This window comes from Mesoplodon mirus, assembly GCF_964341445.2.
Source record: "Mesoplodon mirus genome assembly, chromosome: 5".
NCBI lineage: Eukaryota > Metazoa > Chordata > Mammalia > Artiodactyla > Ziphiidae > Mesoplodon > Mesoplodon mirus.
In genome coordinates, this window is record NC_138980.1 from 85,374,928 (window position 1) to 85,395,443 (window position 20,516).

A 20,516-nucleotide genomic window follows, 5' to 3' on the forward strand; every position below is an offset into this window, starting at 1 on the left:
GATGCAATTCATATAGTTGGCAACAACAAGAGTAAAAGACAAAATTAGAGGTATACTGCAATGATTAATAGTTCACTAATTTTGATCTAAATATCTTAACTTCTAATTATCATGAAGAGTATTTTTTAAAATAAAGGATCATTTTCTGCAGTCAGTATATCCAAAGATGATTCAAAAATGGCAAATGTACCAGCTGACTAAGCAGGAGAGAAACCAAGTCAAACAAGCGAAAGAACCAGACAATAATCATACTGGTGCATACTTGCTGAATGACAGTCTGAGTACATGAAGTATCACCGTGGACCAGAGCACCCAGAGAGTTATGTTGATTAAAATTTTTAACACTGCATTTGATGCTTAAAGTAGCATAGAAATGAATAGAGACCCTTTAATATTTTAAGGCCATGGCCTCTTACCAACCTCAATGCAAGGATTTGTTAGAAAGCCACTGCATTTGTAAACTTAATGCCCACTCAGAAAAGAAATGGAATCAAATATCCTCTAGAAATAAGCAAAAACTTGGTCAGTTTAGGATTATAGATTGGTGGCAGGGATGTCTCAAAGGACATGTCTCTACTTTGGTAGAAATAACGCTTCAGAATATCTCACTGAAACAAGCCATTGACAATCAAATGGTTCAAACATTTTAAATTAGCCCACTTAAATTTATTTAAAAAGTATTATCGAGTTCTCACCAGTTCTCATGTGGTAGCAATAATGTCAACACTGCCTGCAGACTTCTCTTCATCTTTCTTTTTTTTCCCTGAATCCTGTTGAATAGTATGTGTTTTCCAGAATTCAGTGACTTAGCACATTCTATTTCAACTAAATGATCATAAAACAGAAATATAAACATACTTAGCCATACATTTTTACATTTCTTTTAGTAAAACCTCTAAGCAAATATATTTTCTTTATACTTACTACTTAATCTTTTCTATTTTCCTCCCTCAACTTAATAAATTATTTCTCATCAATACTACTCACATTTAGCTCACTTTTGAACTCTGTTTTGTAGACTGCCTTTTTGATGCATATTTCTCTTTGGAAAGTTCTGCTTCTTGATGTTTTAATGGGGGTAGTATTGTGTAATGGGCAGGTCCCTCTCCCACTTGGGTGTGATCTCCTATCCAAGAAAGGTCTATGAATGAACAGCTTATAAATTCTGCTTTAGACCTCAGGAAAAACACTGAAAAGACACTCTATTCCTTTGATCTATGTTCTTCTGACCTTCTGAATACTAAGACCACTAGGACCAAGATTAGGAGGTAAGCCTAAAGGAAATGTGCCGAAGAGATCTTTTTTTTTTTTTCTGCGATACGCGGGCCTCTCACTGTTGTGGCCTCTCCCGTTGCGGAGCACAGGTTCCGGACACACAGGCTCAGCGGCCATGGCTCACGGGCCCAGCCGCTCCGCAGCATGTGGGATCCTCCCGGACTGGGGCACGAACCCATGTCCCCTGCATTGGCAGGCGGACTCTCAACCACTGTGCCACCAGGGAAGCCCCAAAGAGATCTTTTATATCAAGCAGGAAGAAACACTCTTGGTTCACATGTGCATCTTCTCAATTCACCAGGACCAGGGGAGTCTTCTCGGTCTTGAGTCAAAGCCCTGCAGCAATATGTCTCCACTGGGGAACTAGGAAAGTGGAAGGGAGAAGGGCACTCCCCACGCATCCACTCCCCTCCAACTCTAGAGATTGTGACTATGTAAAGCATTCTGGCGAATAAAGGTGAAGGAAGAAACACAAATGAATAGTAACTTTTCCCAAAGCCTCCTTTTTACATCCCATGTGAACATGAAAAGGAGGTAGAAGACTGACTGAGAATTTGTAGCTTCAAGGTCCAAGCCATCTCTCATTCCTTCATACACAGGCTGTGTATGAAAAGATGATTCATGGAAAGAAAAAAAAACCAAATAAAACTATCTTCACTGAGTTATTACACACATAAGCAGTTATTCAATACATATTTTAATTCACAGTTTTGCATTTATTTTTGCTTACATAGAGTACGTTGGGTGACTCAGACAATTAATCTAATTTTAAATGTTTTCTTAATGTGTTGCATCAAAAAACGAACAAGACTCATCTTACTGTGCTCTAAGATGGTCTCAAAAGAAACTATCCTCAATTCTTTCTAATCTTCAACCAGCTCACTGTTTACAATCAATTAACTTTTAACTCCCATGAAACAGTTAGCACCAAGATCACTTTCAGAGATACACACATCACACTCAGGCAATCCTCATTCCTCCCTTTGTGCTATACCTCATTTCACTAACAGGACAGAAGTTTGGGGAGTTGCCACATTCCAACAGGAACCTGAAAAGGGTTAATGAAGCTTTTTCACGGTAGTCCAAACTCCACTGTACCACTGGACCTCAACATCATGCTGAGAAGCCAACACTAATTATAACCATGCTGCTATCCTTGAAACTGCAATATAAAGAATCAAGACTGAGCTCAGGACAGCTATCAGTGGACTCAAGTGCCACCTATAGGCTATATCTCTATTTAGTTCTTTTCCTAGGACAAAATTAAAGGCAATATACCAAGAGAGGTGGTAAATCACACAGGTCACCAGAAACTAAAGCTGATTCTTATGCTTGGGCTCTCCTATAGTTTAACCTTAATTCAGTGGTCCATAATTACTCCACAAAGGGCATAATTTAAAATATAACAGAGACCAAAGTTTTTATATTATTATCAGAGGAAGTGAATTACTTATTTATTCTATAGTATTGTGATATTACAAGCTGGTATGTTTAAAAGATGATAAAATATTAAGAAACTAGTATATTGGCATTAGTATTATTTCCTTATTGTGCTTTTTAACTTGCTTAGATCGTTAACATTTGATGGTTAATATAAAGTATCTTATTACACTACGCCTACACAGTAGTAAATGAGGTGCTTAGAGAGCATTAGAGAAAATTTGTCTGTATAATAATTACCTAAAATTATCATATTCATTAAGTACCTACTTTGAAATGGGCACTGTGATAATAAAAAAATCTATGCTGGGAGCCTTGCATTATGCAGTTTGGCTATCTAACTGAATTGAAATCACTTGCATTATAAAATTTGCCTACATTAATTGAAATTAAATGATTAAAATTAAATAACTAAGAAATATTTGCTTAGCTTCTACTATATCCTCAACACTGAGCTAGTTAGGAGCAAAAGAAGGAAATGAAAAGGACTTTTCCCTATTATCAGATTGTTAGCAATATAATTGGGGAGAGGAAACATATACAGATGAAAACGTAAAGGAAAGTTTCAGGGAGTAGGTGTTATAAGAATTGAAAAACATAAGAGATAGTAGAAGAACTAGGAATTTAACTGAGCCTAGAATGAATAAATTGAAGTGGAGAATAGGGGAAAATGGAAAAAGAGGTATGGTAGCATGAATGCATAAGGTATATGTTCTCAAAAAATATTTATGGTCAAAACCATATTTCTTTAACATCTGCTCTGTGATAGAACTTCTATATACTTCTTCAGTTCTCATAATAACACTATGAGTTGGCTACTATTATTATCTTTATTTTAAAGATGAGTATATTGAGGTTGAGAGACGTTGAGTAATCTGATCAAAGTCATTGAACTAAGTAGTAAAATCGGGATTCAAACCCAACACTTTATCATTCCAAAGTGGCTATTCTGAACCACTATGGCAATAATAAATAAACCATCTATCTTTAAAGGATACAGTGTATGGCATGAGATAAATTTAGGAAGTATAATATCCAGGAGACAGATGGCATATTCAAATTGGGTTGTTGAAGTTGAGTTTGATGCAGAGAATATTTACAAAGGTGTGTACAAGGTGTAGAGAAGCCACAAGAATAAGACAGGATCCCAGCACTTGCAAAACTATTCCCACCCTTCAGCCTGAAAAGTGGAGTGGAGAGTGGTAGTTACCAAACCCCAAAAGGACAGAGTCTTGTGGAGAGGGATGCCAGATAAGATGCATGACTTTTAGTAGAAAGGAGGAATCTGGGGGAATAAATTCCCTGACTTCATTCTCCTTCCTTCCCATTTCCTACCAGGGTTCCCTTTGATGTAGTTCATGCAGATCAGCCGCCAGGGCCACAGAGTAGTTGAAGAGGGGTGGAGAATGGATCTGGAGAAGCAAATGGAAGAGAGAAGGCACAAAAATGTTCTGTGAGGTTCTTGAGTGTTCGGCTAAATTATTTAGACTTTGTTCTGTTGAGGATAAAGGATCAATAAATGCCCAGGAGTGAGGGGATTGCATACGAAAGAACTGCTCTATGAACACTACCTTTTCAATAATGTGGATAGAATGAAAAGCTGGCAGCAAGAACACTTCTCAGAAAAGCCTTTGCAGAAAGTTCTGGTAGGAGACTTTATAAGCTTAAGAGTGAGTAGTGGCCACACAGAGAAAGGAAGAGGCTTAGTGAGCTATGATATTTAAAAGGAATGGACCTCCAATCACACAGACCATATGGTCCATTGATGAGAGAGTCTCCCTTCTGTTTTCTATTTTGTCCCTTGTGGGATTTATTTTAATGGATTCCTGCCTTTCGGTCCATCAGCAAAGCCCTTGGGTAACCCATGTCATTCATTACAAGAGTAATATAGGCTGAAGGGTTAAGACAGTAGATCTCAGCAGCGATGACCCTACTTGAGTTGTTGAGGGGGAACAGGGAGAAAAATGAAAAGATAACACATGCCAAAAGATTACAACATGCCATTGGCTATGCTCAGCAATTTTACATTTAAATTTACCAGTACAACTGGGAGTAGATATTAGTATCATTTTACAAAAAAAGAAATTTGTTGAAGTTCACATAGACAATAATAATCATTATAAATAACAACAATAATAATATGTTATATATAAGACTTTAGGGTATGTAAATGTTAATGAAATCTGAGTCTGTATTCTTGTTTTATTTTATGTTGTGACTTAGTAAACCTGATTGAAACAACCTCAGTATCACACTTTATGACTCATTTTAAAATACATTTTTCAAAATATAGTAATTTGATTTCTAAAATAATCAATTTGGTAAGGTAATATAAACAAAAGAGGTCCAAGAGATAGTGTCTTTCCCACAAATGGAGTATGTCAGAGCCAGTATCAAACTTTGCATCTTGTATGTTCTTCTTTTAAATTCTTAACATTATGTCATGGTCTCTTGATTTAATACATTATGTGAATATGTGCATTTTATGCACGATGAAGTTAAAAAGGGATAAAAGCCTCAAAACCAAAGTTGTGGGTGAACACCTATAAAAGCAGTGTAGGGCTTCCCTGGTGGCGCAGTGGTTGAGGGTCCGCCTGCCGATGCAGGGGACACGGGTTCGTGCCCTGGTCTGGGAAGATCCCACGTGCCGCGGAGCGGCTGGGCCCGTGAGCCATGGCCGCTGAGCCTGCGTGTCCGGAGCCCTGTGCTCCGCAACGGGAGAGGCCACAACAGTGAGAGGCCCGTGTACCGCAAAAAAAAAAAAAAAAAAGCAGCGTAATTTCATAGATATTTCCTAAATACACACAAAAAATAAGAGACTAATGGTGGAAGTTGAAGTTAAGAGAGAGAAAGTGAAAGGTTCATTTCAGGACTATAGCTTTTACTAGTTTCCACACCTCTCACTGATGCCACCAAAGTGAAGAGATTCCTGGAATGGCAAGTAAAACAACAGAAAATTGAGTGGGGCTCAAACCAAGTAAACAAGTGCTATTCATTCAAAGTTCCACCTTTTGGGAAGAACAACCATGTTAAGAAATGAATCGAAAGGAATAACACTTGAATAGAACACCTAAGCAATATTTTCAGCTCAAATTCAGAAAAATGCAGCCTGTGTCAGAGAAATTTTTGTTTGTAGAGATAGAAACACCATAATCCAAAGAGATCAAAGCCTGTTTAGGAGAATCTAAAAGTTGCAAGTTTTGAACTTTTCTATGTATCTAAGTGAGTTTGTCCTTTAATTGAGAGCTATCACCATTAAATAATGGCATTTTTCTTCACTTTCATAAATTATCTGTGTAATTATTATTATAATTTTTATTTATTTATTTATTTATTTTGCGGTATGCAGGCCTCTCACTGTTGTGGCCTCCGGAGCACAGGTTCCGGATGCGCAGGCTGAGCGGCCATGGCTCAAAGGCCCAGCTGCTCCGCAGCATGTGGGATCCTCCCGGACCGGGGCACAAACCTGCGTCCCCTGCATCGGCAGGCGGACTCAACCACTGCGCCACCAGGGAAGCCCTGTGTAATTAGTTTTAAATAATACATCAGAAACCAACAAAATTAAATAATGCCTCATGTAGGTCCCTACCTCTATTTCTAGCTGTTTAGGGACATATCAAATTATCCTTACTTTTTTATTCAAGAGTTCAGGGCACTCATTCCTGTGTTCAGAACATTCAGAAACAGTTAAACAAAATAAGTTATTCCTAGTAATCCAATAGTAGCTGCTAGGTGCAGCCCAGAAAGTAAAACTTCAAGCCCATACAACTAGAAGAATGACTTAGGTAGCAAAGAATGGTTAGGTAACAACTGATACTAAAAAGCAATTGTCAGGAAAGCAAATTAATATTAATTCTCAGCAATTCAAAGTTGACAGCTTTTCCTCTAAGAAACAGAAGCACCAGGAGAGAAAGGGAGTTTTCCCAACACCAGAAAAAAAATGAAATTCTCAAGGTTTTCACCAAAAAATGCAATTTCAGTCTTATGTTCTTAAAAATTCCCAGGTAATGTCCATATGGTGAGTCTATAGAGACAGAAATTCAGGCACAGAACTACACTCCCAGCCTTATCAAAGACTCTGATGTACACCGGTAGCACGGAAACTGAAGAGCTGCCTAATTTCAAAGAATCCTGTGAGACTAGACAACGGACATGTCAGGAATAAGCAATATGGACTCAATATGTTTATATTACTATACATGTGACAACATTTTAAAATAAAGTTATATGTGGTATTGGATTTTAACTCAAAATGTAAAGTAAATATACTGATGAATAGATGGTTGAATAAATAAATGGGGGAGAACAGGCAAATCATCCTTACAGAATTCCAAATAATATATATAAAGATACTCCCCTGTCCAGGAAGTAGTTTAACTCTCCCTCCCCACAGATGAGCTGGACTTAAGTGATTTGCTTCCAAAAGATAGGTTAAGGAAAGGGAAAAACAGTAACTTTGTAGTAGAGAAATCTAGCAATCATAAAATCTAAGTATGAACACAAGGACTTCTACTTCTAGCCAAATGAAGCAATGAGGGCCAGAGCTACCTGACTGGCAGAAATCAATTAAAATGCCGAACAGAATAATTGAAACAATGGCTTTCAAAACTTAGGTAGCAAGCAAAAACTGTCAGTGATCCCAAGAGACATGAAACAAATTATGAAACACCACAGTTGTCCATCTTACTACCTATACATAATTTACAAACCACAATACAGAGACAGTGAACCTAGGCCGAGGTTCACAGAGACCACTAGATCTCCCTGAGTTGTGGGGATAAACATGGAAGTCTGGGGAGACAAAACTGGCTAAAAATCATAGCCACAATATCTAAGACGAGAGGACTTCACAGAGAGAGTATTGGAGCTCTTCAGAGGGTTACCCTAAAATCTTCAGCTAAGTACTGACCAATACATACATGTGATAGATCTACCTGAGGAAAGAACCAACAAAAAAGAATTTGAGAGATAAATCTAGGGAACTCACATAGAATTTTCTAAGTTTCCACCCAAGAAAAAACAAATTACACTGACCAAATTAAAGGTCTATGAGAGAAAAAATAGTTTGCTTTATACTTGGATCCCACTAGCAGTCTTGATGGCAATACGTCACTTAATACATGTAAATTGTGAATAGAAGAAAAATCTGTTAAAGGGAATTCTCCTAGGGAATTAAAATTTTACTGTTTTACCTTATAGGTTTCAGCAATATTTGACTTTTTAAAATAAATAAGTGATATTTCCTTGCTACTTAGGAAAAGGAATCATTATAGATTGAATATAATGAAATAAGATTGAAAACAGACAAATCTGGGAGCCTAGAATGGATTCAAGAGTTAAACAACAGGCTTTGAAAAACCACTTCCTTTCTTCAAGCATCATAATCTCATATTAAAGGGCCCTTAACTAGAGTCAGGGACACACTTGCTCAGCCATATTCAAGAGGCTAAACTATATCCAGCACAACTATCAGTTTGAAACCAAAGGTTAGAACCTGGTTCTGTGAGAGTGAAAATCAGCTTTGCCATGACAGCACTTTGGAGAAATACATCAAATTCTGGGCAAGAGGCAACGGAGGATCAGAACTCCGTTATTAGTTGGAAAGCAGTGATGTAGAATACAGAGAATCTAGAATCACAGCATGGAAAACACAGAAGGTGAAGTAAATGTCTTTGGAAAAAGACTCCATTCTGGCTACAGCAGTCAGAAGCAACTTCTCTTAGAAAAAGTAGAGGTCCACATATAAAAGTCTATGGGAATCCATTTATCCAGTGAGCTACTTTAAATGTTACACTAATCAGCAATACTATATACTATTACCCAGTGTGATATTCTGAGTTAAGCTGAAAATTAATGCAGTAGCACATACTTTTCATGTCCAGATTTACTCAGAGGCATCATGTTTAAAACATCAATAAAAATTACTAAGAACCAGCTTCAAAAGAATGCAACAGGACAAAGATTTTCTCCCATTATAAACCACATTGATAAGGAATTACCTTGTCTAGATGTACTAAATGTCATCACCTCTAGATAATTTGTATACAATAAAATGATAAAGCAAAATATTTTCATTTTTAATGGGGTACATATATTGAAAGTCTGATTAAAATATTAATGTTTATCGAAATATTAGTGTTTCACATATGCTAGAAATTCTGAAATCTTATTAAATCAAGGCTAACTGTGATTACAATGTCTCACCCAGTCAGGTTTAAACTAGTAATGCAGAGAGATAAAAAAACAAACAACAGGAGTTCTTGTATTGGGGATTTGAAAATTAAGTCAGTAAGGTGGATATTTAAGCACATAAAAGAATAATCAATGACCTGAAAATTTCAATAACATTTATGAAGAGAAAAGCATTCCATTGACTTTTTATCAAATATTAGAAAAATAAATATATTTGTGGGACTGATAAATGGATGAGAGTCACTTGTTTAGAAAGCTAAAATTAAATTCCTGATAACAGAAATTGCCACTTCTCATTTGGAAGTGATCCTATGTCTTGTCATGGGAAGATTGGAGACTGGACTCCCAGAGAACAGTTTGTTTCCTGGACCTAGAGATGGGAACACTGTCTGGGTGCAGTGAATCTAACGTGTCAACATTAAAAGAAGGTGCCAATCCAAAATCATGCAAGAGAGACATGATTCAAAAAGGCAGGAAGGGAACCCAGAAAGCCCCCTAAATCAGAGGAAACCAAAGGCAGATATGAAAGAGCATGCACAGTAACAAGCCTCTGAGCCCAAGCTACTGAGAGCACATGCAAAGAGTTGAGGCACAAACGATGTGGAACAGGGGCCCTGAACAATCATTAGAATGGTTAGGTAGGGTTCTCTCTGGATATCTACTAGTGTGTGAGGAAATGTGGTGCTTTCTGTACGACAGGTATGGATGTGGGAAGTGGCTTCAGGAGGACTTACACACATTTACCAAATGCTTAAAGAGAATTCTTGGACTCTTTTTCCAGGAATCAGGGGAAAGAAGGAACTTTCCAGCTGTTATCACAACCTGGCACAGGCTAGATTTGAAATAGCACATTACATACACAGTAACAGAGAATTGTGTTCTCTGCAGAGTACAGAACCAACATTTCATATAGGATATATGGTCTGATAAGGTCTTTTAATTACTAGAGCTATTTATACCAAATTTTCTTTCTTTTTATTCTGAGGATAAGTGGACATTTATTTCTAACACGCACTGATTATATGCAAATACAAGTGAGTCATGGCCCATTGCTGAAAAGCACAATTTCTGGAAGTAATGCATGCTAATTACAGTACTTATTGAAAATCACTATTTTGACAACTATAATTTTGCCACCACCTTTCCAAATCCTAAACTGAAAAGTATCTTGTAGCAAATATATTTTAACTAAAATATACTTTTTACAGCTGCTAAAAATCTCTGAGGCTGAGTCCTCTTTTATGAACCATGTTGATTGCTCGGGCAAACAAAATAAATCATAGTAAGGGATACCATATGACACTTTCAAAATATTCTGTTGAATAGTGCAACTGCCCGGTAATTGTTTTATTTTTAAGATTAATACTTCCCCATGGTGCATTCAATAATTATTAATAACAAACTTCTATAAAAGAATACCCAATTAATATTTATTGAGGGCAAACTATATACCAGGCATTGTGCAAAGCAGTTTACATGCAACTATCCATTTTCCCTTCTTTCTTTCTTTCTTTCTATCTATCTAACTATCTATCTATCTATCTAATCTGCTTATCTAGCTACTGGACCAACTATATAATTGTGTTCTAAATTCTACTCCTTTCAACTAACATTATGGTATGAGCAATTTGAAAAGAACCAAAAATATAAATTAGAGAAAATAATCTAGCTCTATATAAGTTAACAGACATAAATTCACTAATAAAGACAAAGCTCAAACAACTTAAAATGTTCAAATATGCCAAGCTTACTTGATGATAATTATGTGATAATAAGCTATAACTCATAATCAATTTCAAAGTGAAAGGTTTGTGAAAAGACTTGTAGTAGTCATAACATTTTACAAAATACAAGTAAACGTTTCCATTGTTTATCTTCAAACAGAATACTATAAAATAATCCTGAGGAAATGTAGGTACTTTGCATTGTTATAATTAACGATTTATTCTAACACCAAATGGGAAAACCATTTTTACTATACATAAGGAACTAATTATGTAAAAATTGGGGGGGGGGAATACTTGTTGAATGGGGTATGCTCTTTAGCTATTGTTCCAAACGAAACTCCCCAAAACTCAGTGATTTAAAATAATGAGCATTAATTATTGTTTATAAATCTATGGGCCAGTGAGGGGGTTCTACTGAACTGAGCTAGACTCAGCTGATCATGGATGGCCTTGTTTTTTATATCTGTAGGCAGCTAGTATGTTGGCTGGGAACTGGTGCTCTAGGAAGGCCTCAATCACACTGCAATTATTGGCTATAGGCTGGACAACAGGGCTGTCAGGATAATGTGTCTTTAGCATCTAGCAGGATAGCTTGGGCTTTTTCACATGGCATGGACAAAGATTCAAGAAAAAGAACAAAAGCACCAGGCCTCTTGAGGCCTCAGAACTGACACAGTATCACTTCCAATGTCTTTGGCCAAAACGAGTCACAAGGCCAGCCCAGATTCAAAAACACTCCATCTCTTGATAAGAGGAGCTTCAAGGTCACATTGCAATGGCTGTGGATCAGGGGTGGGTAAAGTATTTTGCTCTGTTTGTAATCTATTTTATCACATGGTGGATGAAAAGGAAAAGAATGTTGTTGATTCCCCATGTGTAATGTTAACATAGATCATACAGGGGTGTATAACACAACACTTTTCTCTGAGAACTGCCCACCCCAACTATAGAGGTATCCTGTAAATAGCAAGGACTTTTCTTCTTTGATGAAGGGAACATGGCCTTCTAGCCAGAAATAATAGAATAGGGGGACATACAACTCAAGATGGGCCAATCAAATTAGTACTCAATAATTGAACTGGGTGATTTACAGACTAGTATTTGAGATTAATAGCTAAGCCCTAGATAAGGGAATCCTGTGTTGAGATTCACAAACCTGGTCTAGGCTTCATCTTTCATAAGATCTAATTATTAGTATTTCCTTAGATTGTGTGGAATAAACCTAGACCATTCCATTTGATTCCCTTTCTTGAACAAGCATGTTTATATTGATTTATATTACCTAGAACCAAAGTAGCTTTAAAAAAAAGAAACATGGTGTTGAATAAGCTTCTTTTTATTTTTCAATCTTCTCTTTGTTTGTAAATTTTTCTCCTAAAGCAAAGCATCTTCACAGACATTAATAGACAACAAAGACCAAGAAATACCTAATTTTTTAATCTATTTTTAATAACTTTTATGGGTAGTGTTTTTTCCCCTGGACACCATAACAGCATTCACTTAAAGCACTGTATTATTAAATAATCATACATATTCCAAGAGTTAGAGCCATGAAATGGGAGAATTTTATAAATGAATGGGACCTTAGTTATTAAAGATAGGAAAATCTTAGTGATTTGCTCAAAATCACATAAGAAATTAGTGAAAGAACTGCATTATATTTCACTGATGTTTCTACTACCCTCATGAAATGAAGTGGTTTTTATAAGACACTGAAGATTCCAACTATTAATTTGGCAACTAAAAATAAACTGTGCTGTGACAACCACTCTACACTTGCATTACATGTAAAATAAACAATAATAATACCTATATATTATAGGGTGTTTTGAGAATTATAAATGAGTTAATACTGATAGAACTGATAGATATGTAAAACTGATAGAACAGCAATGGTTCATATAACAAGTGCTCAATACCTATTAATACTAAGCATGTTCACCTGTTATTTAAATATATTATTTTAAAAAATCAACTGATTATAATTTACATAGAATACAATTCACCATGTTAAGTAGAAATTTCAGTGAGTTTGGACAAATTTTTATGCCTGCATAAACACCACCACAATCAATATAAGCTACACTTCCAACGATCCAGACTTTTAGCATTGTACTTCCCAGCCAATATTTACCCCAGGAAACTATTAACTTGGCTTTTTGTCACTATAGATTAGACACCTGTTTTCTAAGTTTCAGATAAATGGAATGATACAGTACTCATTTGTGAGAGACTTCTTTAACTTAGTACTGTTTTTGAGACTCATCCATTTTTTTATATGTTAAGTAGTTAACTCTTTCAATTGCTAACTAGTATTACATTATATGTATGATCATACCATAATTTAAGCATTCACATATTGATAGGTAAGTCCTCCAACTTTGTTCTTTTTCTAATTATTTTAGCTATTCAAACTCCTTTCTCTTTTCATTTGAATTTTAGAATCAACTTGACATTTTAGCAAAGACAGATGTGGTGGTTTTGATTGGAATTGTGTTGACTCTATACACCAATTTAGGGATAATTGAGATCTTAACAATATTGCATCATGAACATGGTATATCGCTCAATTTATGTAGGTCTTTATAAAATTTCTCTCAGCAATGTTCTTTAGCTTTCATTATACAGGTATTGGATATGTTTACTTTAATTTGGCTTTAAGTCTTATACTTTTCAGATGTTACTGTAAATGATTTGTATTTAATTTCTAATTGTTCATTGCTAGTATAAAGAAATACCATTTTATATTGACCTTGTATATTTCAACCTTTCTACAAGTACTTGTTAGCTCTAGTAATTTTGTGAATTAAGACAATTTGACTCCATTCTTTCTCATTTGTATGTCTTTTATATAATATTCTTGCCTTATTATACCAGCTAGGTTCCCAGTAAAATAATGAATCACAGTGGCATTACCCATGGTACAGTATAAGCACTCATTATCTCACCTTTAAGTATGATGGTTATTGTGAGTTTTTCATAGTGCTCCTATCAGATTGAGAAAGTTCTCTTCTGCTCCTAGTTCATGAAAAATTTTTATCATAAATGAGTGTTGCATTTTTTGATGAAAAAGTTCCATGATGTTGGGCTTGGAAATGTTTCTTTGGATATGACACTAAAGGCACAAGCAACATAGCAAAAATAAATAAGTGGGACTACATCAAACTAAATACCTTGTGCACAGCAAAAGAAACAATCAACAAAATGAAAAGACAACCTATGAAATGAGAAAAAATATTTGCAAAATACATATCTGATAAGGTGTTAATATTCAAAATATATAAGGAACTCATACAACTCAATAGGAAAAATATAAACAATCTAATTTAAAACTTGGCAAAGGGTTGGCAAGGATGTGAAAAAAGGTAACCCTTGTGCACTGCTGGTGAGAATGTAAATTGGTTGCAGCTACTATGAAAAATAATATGGAGGTTTCTCAAAAAATTAAAAATAGAACTACCATATGATTCAGCAATTCCACTTCTCGGTATTTATCCAAAGGAAACAAAAACACTAACTCAAAAAGATATAGGCGTCACAATGTTCCTTGCAGCACTATTTACAATAGCGAAGACATGGAAGCAACCTAAGTGTCCATTGATGAAAGAATGGCTAAAGAAAACATGTTATGTACAGATATTCCTCAACTTACCATGGGGTTCCATCCCAATAAATCCATTGTAAGCTGAAAATACTGTAAGTCAAAAATTCATTTAATACCCTTAATCTACTGAACATCATAGTTTAACCAAGCCTAGCTTAGACATGCTCAGAACACTTATGCTAGCCTTTAGTTGGGAAAAATATCTAACAAGCATATTTTATAATAAAATGTTGAGTATCTCATGTAACATATTGAATATTGTACTGAAAGTGAAAAACAGAATGGTTGTGTGGGTAGTGAATGGTTGTAAGTGTATCATATTTACCCTTGTAATTGATCACAAGGCTGACTGTGAGCTACAGCTTGTTGTCCCTGCCCAGTATCATAAGAGAGTATCATACAACATATCACTAGTTCAGAAAAGATCAAAATTCATATTTGAATTTTGAATACAGTTTCTACTAAACTAGTATTGCTTTTGCACTATCATAAAGTTGAAAAACAGTAAGTTGAAATAGTAATTCAGGGACAATCTGTATATACAATGGAATACTACTCAGTCATAAAAAAGAAGGAATTCTTACCATTTACAATAATACAGATGGACCTTGAGGCATTATGCTAAGTGATATAGGTCAGAGAGAGAAAGACCAATACCCCATGAGCTCACTTATAAGTAGAATCTAAATTTTAAAAAAAGAAAATTATATTCATAGATACAGAGAATAAATTGGTGGTTACCAGAGGGGGGTAGGAGGTGGGTGAAATGGGTGAAGGTGGTCAAAAGATACAAACTTTCAGCTATAAAACAGTCATGGGGTTTAGTATACAGCATGGTGACTCTAGTTAATAATACTGTAGTATATATTTGAAAGTAGCTAAGAGAATAAATCTTCAAAGTTCTCATCACAAGAAAAAAAAATTGTAACTACATGTGTTGATGGATGTTAGCTAGACTTATTGTGGTGATCAGTTGCAATATATACAAATATTGAATCATTCTGTCTTACACCTGAAACTAGTATAATGTTATAAGTCAATTATATCTCAACAAAAATTAATTAGACCTAAAATATTTAATGTATGAAGAAATATCAGAGAAAGAAGATAAGTTAAACATTGCTTATATAATCTAAATCTAAATCAGTTACATTTCATTACACAGAATAATGTATAAAATTCAGAATTCTCAGTAAAACTAGAATGAATCAGGATGGGGTCTTCTTATGCAAAATTCTGTTCTGTCAGGTCTAGTTTCCATTGTTCTCAACCTCATTCACTTACCACATGGGCTGGATTCTGGGAAATTTTAAACTAGGAAAGAAGAGAATTTGGCAGCTATGTGCTTGCAGATGCTATACTGAACTGGAATATGTATACAACAGACTCTAACACAAGGATTAGGGGCTCCTACCATCTATGCAGTCAAAAAATCCACATGTAACTTTACAGTTGACCCTCTGTATCAGAGAATTCAACCAATCTTGAATAGCACAGTACTGTGGGACTGTCTTTACTGAAAAAATATCCATATATAAGTGGTCCCACACAGTTCAAAGCCATGTTGCTCAAGGGTCAACCGAGATTGCTTCTCTGTAAACTAAAATAACAGGGAGAGAATTCCCTGGTAAAGGCCACCATGAAAGTTATCATAAAGTTTACATATTTGGTTTCTGAACTTCTTTCCAAATCTGACTTTCCAATTTCTTTGATTCAGCTCTGAAAATAAATAAGTGGAACTATATCAAGGAATCAAGAAGAAATAGTGAAAGACAAAAAACACACACAGAATAATTCCTACTTGCTCACTGGTATAACCAATGTGTTAACTAGGTAGGCTAATTTGAGAAGATGCTATGCCAATATAGAGTATTCTAGACAACAAATTTTAGTTTTATCTAATTGAAATGTGCCTTTAGTGACCAAATAAAATTTTTAGTCTTTCTGAACTACACTTAATTTATAAAAATTATTTATGAAGTACCAATAGTTTACAAGACTCCTCTAATTACAAATAAAAGTAATATATCGAGGAAATCTGCTTCAAGTTTAGAGAAATCTTTACAATTTAATTACAGAATATTTAACGCTGATTATTACAACACTAAAAAGTAATTTCATAATAGGTTGTATGCAGAAATATGTAATTAAATTAGAGCTAGAGAAAATATTTCAGAAAGTTAAATCATATATTAACCTATAGAATGGAGGAGAACAGTATTACAGTGAATAATGGTAAAACCACATTTTTATAGCTAATTAATTCATTTACTGCCCCTCACCTTTCTTTTTAATGCATAAAATTACATTTTTAAAATAATGTAAAAGAAAAGTCAAATAGAGATCTGTTATTTTTAATGAGACCTACATGTGCATTTGGTTAAGCAATAAATTCAATTTCCATACTACTGTCTGTAGAACCTTTTATTAGGGCAAGGTCAAAAACTGGGAATTTGGAAATAAGATTCCCCAAATTGTTTCAGTGTTGAATGATATCACTGTTGGACAAATTTGATCCAATTTGCAAGATTAAAGTTGTCTTGACTGATAAAGACGTAAGCCCCTTTTTGTTCAATATTGATGATAGGCTATTCTAAAAACAATAGAGAAATTATGATCTTTTTTAAAATCAGGTTTTTTTTCAAGTTATTAAAAACAGCTCTTCATCTTCAATGTGTGAATTTAATATTTCAACAAGCAATATTATATTTAAAAAGCTTAAGTAATGAATAAATTTCACATTAAGTTTCTTTGCAATAATTACTGAAAATGCTACAAACACCACTACGATGTAAAGCTCCTTTTTTATGTTTTATGGTACTGAAAAATAGCAGTTAATGACTCATATTGATGAAAAATAATTTTGGACAGAAGACTGTTTTTTATATAGACTTTTTTTTTTTTTTTTTTGTGGTATGCGGGCCTCTCACTGTTGTGGCCTCTCCCGTTGCGGAGCACAGGCTCCGGACTTACAGGCTCAGCGGCCATGGCTCACGGGCCCAGCCTCTCCGCAGCATGCGGGATCTTCCTGGACCGGGGCACGAACCCATGTCCCCTGCATCGGCAGGCAGACTCTCTACCACTGTGCCACCAGGGAAGCCCTAGACTGGTTTTTAAAACTCTCCCACATCCTCATCCAAAATATATGCACACAAATTCACAATGATCAATAAGTCTTTTAGTTTCAACGCTGTGGTATTAGATTAGTTTAGTCTTATGTTAGGTCAATTTCCTTTCCAAACGTTTTCAATTAATGTCTATGTACTCTGATAAATATAGAACTCTGGAGAAATATTTAGATAAATTAAATTTAGCAGAGATCTAACTAAAATCACAAGCCACTCCTACCAACATAATCACTTCCACAATGACCTAGAAACTGGTTCCATATTTCAGCATATAGCCCTTGAACCTTTCCCATAACCATGTGTGGCATATTCCAAAATGTCTAAACTCAGCCTAATCTGATACAGTGTTGTGATACTCAAGAGCTGAAACACTTGAGCAAAACATATATGCCAGTAAGCAAAGTTAAACCAAGTAAAGGGTTCATAGTAAAGGGTTATCTAGTTAACTACTTCCACCTGGGATTGTAAGAGGGAAAAATGAGAAAACATGAATCCAGTATATTACTATTCCATTCCACTTTTTAATAAAATGTTCATCAGATAGCACAACTTCCTCTGGCATTTTGAAAAATAGGTCTATTAACAGCAACATGTGAATGTTTCCTCCTCCCGATCAATATTTTGAAAAGCTTTGTCAGTACACTAATGGAAAACACCTTCCAATAATCAGAGAAAAAAATGGCTTCTGCAATGACGAATTGCTTAAAGCAAAACTAAAGTGTTTGTATATTATTTCTTAAACCTGACAAATATTGGGCAACTTGAATGTGTCAATACAAAGTACATCCTCTAATTTTAAATTTTATTTTATGGTTAGAAGGAGGAAGTTTTAGATGAAATAATGACACTGTAACAATGAGACTACCAATTTGATAAAAGTACAATTTGGCCAGGGTTTAAGTACAAGCTTTTCATAAGCACCAGTTTTGAGAGTATAAATATGTGTAATTTACATTAAATTGATTCACAACTGTGTATATGTTGATCATGTGCCAAATTCCTAAAAATATCTAAAATTTATTTTATTTGTAATCTATCCACAGATCTTACAAATTGAATTATTATATAAGTATTAATTTTCAGTGTTTTTGAAAGCACAACAAAAGTAGCATTTTTATTTAGGCACTAATTAACCAGAAAAAGAAGTTAGATGTTTTTAAAAGCCACTTCATCAAAATAAAATATTGATGTTACCTTGCTACCAAGAGTTAATTTGTATTGTCTCAAATGGCTTTTCCTTTCCTAAGCAATTCTCCTTTTCCTACCTCTTAGAAATCATTCAATGAATAAAAGGACAATGTTGTAAATATACATATTGTTATCATTTTAAAAATTTCCCTTGGATATTATCTTAACCATCTTACTGAAGAACTACAGAAACAATAAATAATAGTTCTCTAATGACAATAACTTATTTACTTCTAGTTTCCATAAGCCTACTTATTACTGGACTGAAAGTTGGTATAGGGTGATATAAGAATTACTAACTTCCACAATTTTCCTAGTGATAAGAATGCTAATAAGCTAACTTTTACTATTCAACTTAAAGAGCAATATTATTTCTCTACATCTAAAGGAAAATGTACAAGATATGTTAATTGTGCTTTTTCATTTTCGCGGTGTTGGAAAACTTATTATCAATAAGTCATGATGAGAAGGACTGAAAATAGATTCTGTCTTTAAGATCTTCTAAAGCTACTAGGGAAATTAAATAAGTACACAGACAAATAAATTATAAAGCAAAATAAGAAGTGAGAGACATGAGTACATGCTACAGAAATTCAGAGATGAAAAATGCTTTCTGTCTGAGGGGAAAGGAAGGGAAAATCAGGAGACCCTCATCGCAGATATCAGTTTGCAGATAGCCTTAGTATATGGGAAGAAGGGGAGTATCTAAAAATTAAAGTTAAAGATAGCAAAGTATATACCCAAAATAAACAGAAGGAAAACTTCATTGGTATACATTCAAGTTATTTAGAAGTTTTTTATGGCCTTTTTTTGTATTTAGGAAACTACAATTTAAAATGCCCATTTTCACCTTACTCAATAAGGACCAAAAAACATATTTTTTCACTTATTTATCTCTTACAAAGCTATACCTTGCATATAGTAGTTGCTTAATAAATTATTGCTAAACTAATGAAATACCTACAGTGAACCTATTTCATGGAATATTTATTTAATGGCATAAATAAATGGTATAATCTGTACCAAGAAACTGGATACTTCTATCATAGACATCAGTTTTTCTATGCTAGGCAAATAAACTAGTTGTCAATTGCTTTATAATAGTGTATTCCTAGTTTTTCAACATATAAAAATTCCATGGATTTATTAAGCAAACTGGATGTTCAATAGCTCAGGCATTGTACATTTTATGTTGCACAGTGTTTTATAATGAAACTGTCAACTCTGTTCCAAGCAGGTAAATAGACAACTAAGCTCATTTTAAAACAGACTTCCATGTCTCTGTGTGCAACATGTGTCACAAATGAAGAAGAGTTGTGGGTATGAGAAGTAAAAGAATGTTAACATTAAAACATAAAGAGCAGTAGCAATCAGTTCAAGAGCTGTAAGAGAGATTATAAGAAATTTAACCTCAATCACATTTATTAATCCCATAAAAAATAAAGTCTACCAAATCATCCCTTAAGACAGTCTCTGTACTATTTCTCAAAGAGAGTAAGTAAAACTTTCATGGTGGGTGCTATTTTTATTTTGAAACATTTGCAGTTTCCCACTTGTTCAATATTTCAAGCACAACAAATAGGATACCCATTATTAATCTAAATAATAAGAAAAGAACTATAATATTTTACTAACAGTAAACTTTGGTATGAAATACCCCATTTAAATGGCATGTCCTTTTTCATTTTTATTATTTAATTCACTTTTTTCCCCTTAAACTTTAAAATTATTTGAGAGGTTACAGTTAAGAAGAATAACCATTTCTGTATTTTCCTCCAGGATCAAATGACTCAAACAGACTTCCTTTTCAGGGAGAATTGAAGACTAGGTAACATAACTGACTCTGCCGCTGAAACAAATGTTTTAATGTAGGCTAAAACAGTAAAAACATTATTTAAAATATATTAATAACTGGCAAAAAAAAAAGAAGTTTGAAAGGTTTCACCATTTTCCCCACTCCTC

General features: G+C 34.5%; 1 protein-coding gene across 16 annotated transcripts in view; it reads right to left on the minus strand.

The window, feature by feature from the left end:
* LOC309804101 (zinc finger protein 226-like) overlaps window positions 1–20,516 on the minus strand; it is a 439,178-nt gene that overhangs the window by 114,126 nt on the left and 304,536 nt on the right. For 11 of the 16 annotated variants that reach the window (XR_014294058.1, XR_014294059.1, XR_014294060.1 and 8 more), the window contains 2 exons: window positions 13,583–13,749; window positions 696–825 (listed from right to left, as the gene is read on the minus strand). The exons of 4 other annotated variants lie outside the window; for them this stretch is intronic. The gene's annotated coding sequence lies outside the window, so the exon portion shown is untranslated. The remainder of the gene's footprint in view (window positions 1–695; window positions 826–13,582; window positions 13,750–20,516) is intronic. One more of the 16 variants, XR_014294063.1, reaches the window with a different exon arrangement.